At 53.6% G+C, this 5,000-nt stretch overlaps 1 non-coding gene across 1 annotated transcript in view; it reads right to left on the bottom strand.

Annotated features, from left to right (window-relative positions):
* The window catches only part of LOC124741919, a 1,909-nt gene extending 1,175 nt beyond the window's left edge, over positions 1-734 (bottom strand). The window contains exon 1 of the ribosomal RNA XR_007010132.1: positions 1-734. This exon is cut by the window's left edge and continues 1,175 nt beyond it. This is a non-coding gene — a ribosomal RNA (small subunit ribosomal RNA).
* Positions 735-5,000: the final 4,266 nt, after the last annotated feature.

The raw sequence follows: 5,000 nt of genomic DNA, 5'->3' as shown, positions 1-5,000 counted from the left end.
CTCGCCCCACCGGCAGGACGTCCCACGATACATGCCAGTTAAACACCGACGGGCGGTGAACCAACAGCGTGGGACACAAATCCAACTACGAGCTTTTTAACCGCAACAACTTTAATATACGCTATTGGAGCTGGAATTACCGCGGCTGCTGGCACCAGACTTGCCCTCCAATAGATACTCGTTAAAGGATTTAAAGTGTACTCATTCCGATTACGGGGCCTCGGATGAGTCCCGTATCGTTATTTTTCGTCACTACCTCCCCGTGCCGGGAGTGGGTAATTTGCGCGCCTGCTGCCTTCCTTGGATGTGGTAGCCGTTTCTCAGGCTCCCTCTCCGGAATCGAACCCTGATTCCCCGTTACCCGTTACAACCATGGTAGGCGCAGAACCTACCATCGACAGTTGATAAGGCAGACATTTGAAAGATGCGTCGCCGGTACGAGGACCGTGCGATCAGCCCAAAGTTATTCAGAGTCACCAAGGCAAACGGACCGGACGAGCCGACCGATTGGTTTTGATCTAATAAAAGCGTCCCTTCCATCTCTGGTCGGGACTCTGTTTGCATGTATTAGCTCTAGAATTACCACAGTTATCCAAGTAACGTGGGTACGATCTAAGGAACCATAACTGATTTAATGAGCCATTCGCGGTTTCACCTTAATGCGGCTTGTACTGAGACATGCATGGCTTAATCTTTGAGACAAGCATATGACTACTGGCAGGATCAACCAGGGAGCTGCGTCAACTAGAGCTGAGCAGCCGGCCGCCCGGGAGTGTGTCCCGGGGGCCCGCGCGAACACGCAAGCGTCCGCTCAATCATTCTGCAAACAGGAGGAGGCTGAGCTCCCCTGCACAATACACCTCGAAACCCTCTCAGGTCCCGGCGGCGCGCAGCGCCGTCCCAAGTACTTGGTCGGGTTCGAGAGAGGCGCAATCGCCCGGAGTTAGGCGAGTAGACGCTTTCGGTGCGACCACCCGTGCTCCCAACTGAGCTTGCCGCTGCCGACAGAGGCCCGGGAGCGTGCTGTCGTGGCATTGCCGGCGGGAGACAACACGCGCCACCTACGGTGACCGGCAGCTCCAACGCCAGCGCCACAGAAGGACAAAAGCCCCACTTGGGTGCCGAAGCGAACTCTCCCAGCACAGCGCACGCGCCAACACATCCGCACAGCTGCGATACAAACCACCAGCGAGAACCGCTGGGGCGACCGAGCAGCAGACGGCGTCGCGGCGCCGAGCGCCGGGCGGCGGCGCATCCTCAACGCACACAGTCCTCAATCGGACCAGCACACTGAAGATGTCCACCGCGCTTCGCACCGGGCCCGCGAGGACCTACTTTGGCCGCACGGCGCCGCGCGCAGGGTGCGCCGGCGCGCAGCTGCGACGCCTGCCGCGTCCGTCGGCCGGCGCGCCTGCCACTGGCCGCCCCCACCAGCCGGCTGTAGCGCGTGCGCCCACGCACCGCGCGGCCAGCACGCCGGGAGGCGCCCCCTCACCGGCCGGGGACGGTCCCACCCAGCCACCGCCGCGTATCGCTTCACACCCAGATGCCGTTCAGTTTCGTCGGCATGGTGGGTATCGCTGGAACAACCGGTTCGTACCTCAACCTATCGTCGCCATCACCGATTCACCCCTAGCGAGAACAACCGCACCACAACAGGTTACCATTTGTTCATTTGCGTAACTTCACCAGAAAACGCAGGCGTCCATCGCCATTTGCAACTTCAACGATTATTGCATGCCTGTGTCAGGTGTCACGCCACACTACGTCTGCCCACATACACGCAACAAAATGTGCACGCCTAGACAATACGTGGAAGGTGGCCCCCGTACGTATGCGATGTCCATTGCTCGAACGACTGTCAACCGGCCTCTGTAGCATGTCGCAGATATGGAACGCGGTGCACCATGCCATCACGGTGTGTGAGGAGAGACGACTAGGTCCGAATACATCAACAGACAGCTCATGCTGATCGCCATCCACGGCGTCCGTTCCTCCCACACGTCTCTATGGCGTACCACACTGCAATCCAGCTCTCATAGGGAGACGACACGTAGCTGCGTGCACAATATTTGCACTGTATGGTCCGCCGTTTTTGGGCGCAGTCGTTGTACGGTCACACATGTGCCACGATGTATCATTCGGTACATAAGGACGAATGTGCAGTACAGATTGTGGTTTACGCGTACGACATTAGCGGACGGTTGACACAGGCCGCACCACAACGTAGCCTGAGTACGTCGCATGCGAAGGGCATTGAACATGCAAACTTCTCACCAACCAGCTTGCGAAGGCAGGGGGGCAAGGTGGGGACGTGGGGAGGGGCGGCATGTACGTCCTGCTGCCATCCACATTACAGTGTACAGCAGGAGCATGTGGAAAGTCAGCAAGACTTGCAAGGTGTTTAACATGAAGCGATACACAGGGGAGCGGGCAGTGCGAGTAGCGAACTATATTGCGAGGGTTGCGGGTGGGCAACACTACACTAATTGAACGAGTCGTATAACAATTACAGAGCAGGTTTAGGCGACAACATGGGTTACGTTAGGGGACAACGTGGGTTACGTTAGGGGACAACGTGGGTTACTTTAGGGGACAACGTGGGTTAGGTTAAGGCACAACGTGGGTTAGGTTAAGGCACAACGTGGGTTAGGTTAAGGCACAACGTGGGTTAGGTTAAGGCACAACGTGGGTTAGGTTAAGGCACAACGTGGGTTAGGTTAAGGCACAACGTGGGTTAGGTTAAGGCACAACATGGGTTAGGTTAAGGCACAACATGGGTTAGGTTAAGGCACAACATGGGTTAGGTTAAGGCACAACGTGGGTTAGGTTAAGGCACAACGTGGGTTAGGTTAAGGCACAACGTGGGTTAGGTTAAGGCACAACATGGGTTAGGTTAAGGCACAACATGGGTTAGGTTAAGGCACAACATGGGTTAGGTTAAGGCACAACATGGGTTAGGTTAAGGCACAACATGGGTTAGGTTAAGGCACAACATGGGTTAGGTTAAGGCACAACATGGGTTAGGTTAAGGCACAACATGGGTTAGGTTAAGGCACAACGTGGGTTAGGTTAAGGCACAACGTGGGTTAGGTTAAGGCACAACGTGGGTTAGGTTAAGGCACAACATGGGTTAGGTTAAGGCACAACATGGGTTAGGTTAAGGCACAACATGGGTTAGGTTAAGGCACAACATGGGTTAGGTTAAGGCACAACATGGGTTAGGTTAAGGTACAACATGGGTTAGGTTAAGGTACAACATGGGTTAGGTTAAGGTACAACATGGGTTAGGTTAAGGTACAACATGGGTTAGGTTAAGGTACAACATGGGTTAGGTTAAGGTACAACATGGGTTAGGTTAAGGTACAACATGGGTTAGGTTAAGGTACAACATGGGTTAGGTTAAGGTACAACATGGGTTAGGTTAAGGTACAACATGGGTTAGGTTAAGGTACAACATAGGTTAGGTTAAGGTACAACATAGGTTAGGTTAAGGTACAACATAGGTTAGGTTAAGGTACAACATAGGTTAGGTTAAGGTACAACATAGGTTAGGTTAAGGTACAACATAGGTTAGGTTAAGGTACAACATAGGTTAGGTTAAGGTACAACATAGGTTAGGTTAAGGTACAACATAGGTTAGGTTAAGGTACAACATAGGTTAGGTTAGGTTACACGTTGTTGTAAGGAAAGGTGTAGGGGGGGGGGGGCGGGGGCGGCAGGTTCGTTGATAGTGATTATAGTAAGTGAATGCTTGTGACATGATCAGATTTGTCACGTCAGGATGCACCTTTGGCTTATTAGAGGCGGCGCTCCAATTCTATGCTTGTGTGAGACCTGTGTCTTTGACTCATGTCATTGTTTGTGCGCTGTGACAGGAGGTACTATTGTGATGTTGGGTGCACCGTTGTATAGGACATGTGTGGGTGTTGGTGCCTGGTCTGCGCAATGGTGGATGTCGAAAGGCTGGGATATTGTATTTTCCGCATGGACCTCCTGGTCTGGTTGTGATAGTGTGGATTGTGTAATGTGGCGGAGAAGATGCACTGGATGTTGTTCCATGCTGGTGCTTACATATTGTATGTGCGCCTGTTAGAAGCAGAGAGTGGTGCGTGATCAGAGTGTCTGGCTGACGTGTGGTTCCCATTGTGGGCAGACTCTTTCAGCATGTATACGGACAGTTGTGTATATTTGCTGTAGTTTGATGGCTCTGCATTGATTACTAATCAGCGCCGTGTGTACGGGTAATCTGGTTCCAGTCCAAAATGTTCCATCTGTGTACATTAGTGACAAAGACTCCCCCCATGCAGTGGGGCTCGGTCTGTTATAGCTCTTCCGCGTAATATATTTGCCCCACGTTTTTGCGACTGCGAGTGCGAGTGCAACGCGCATGGGGACCGACATGCTGATGGCTCGGTATCGGACGCCGTACAGTGAGCAACGCGATCGCGTCTCTCGCTCGTAAGTGGTACAGGTCGCGGCTCATGTATAGGGACAGCGGGAATGTCGCATATTGGAAATAACTCTTCATGAAACGCAAGTTATAGGGGTGGATTGCACTTTACGAGTGCGGGAAACTTCCGCCGTTCATCCGCTGGAGGTGCGCGTGTGGCGGTTGGGGTGGTGCACGAACGGGTGCGGGTGGAGTCATTGCCGGTCCACGGCTTCGTGCGGCAGAGCCACTGGAGATTGGGTGCTATGGTCGACAGAGGCTGCAGGCTTTGTGGGTGGCGTCGAAAGGCGGGCACTGTGGCGCCATCGCTGTCTTAATCGGCTTGGCGTCGCATAGATGGCGGTATCGTCGTTGGAGGAGGTCATGTTGCGGGAGACCTACAGATGGCGGTATGTTTTGTGGTGCGGACGTAGTGTTGTCCGATGCGCATAGATGGCGGTATTGCATGTGGTGTCGCCCTATTTTCACAGATGGCGATACTGTTTTGCCGGCATGGGTGGCGTAGTTCCGTCGGATCCCTGTAGGTGGCAGTGTGCTATGTCTACTG

The sequence above is a fragment of the Schistocerca piceifrons genome, unplaced genomic scaffold (assembly GCF_021461385.2).
Source record: "Schistocerca piceifrons isolate TAMUIC-IGC-003096 unplaced genomic scaffold, iqSchPice1.1 HiC_scaffold_2029, whole genome shotgun sequence".
NCBI lineage: Eukaryota > Metazoa > Arthropoda > Insecta > Orthoptera > Acrididae > Schistocerca > Schistocerca piceifrons.
The sequence above is the reverse complement of the archived record's forward strand: the minus strand, read 5'-3'. Positions and strand labels throughout refer to the sequence as shown.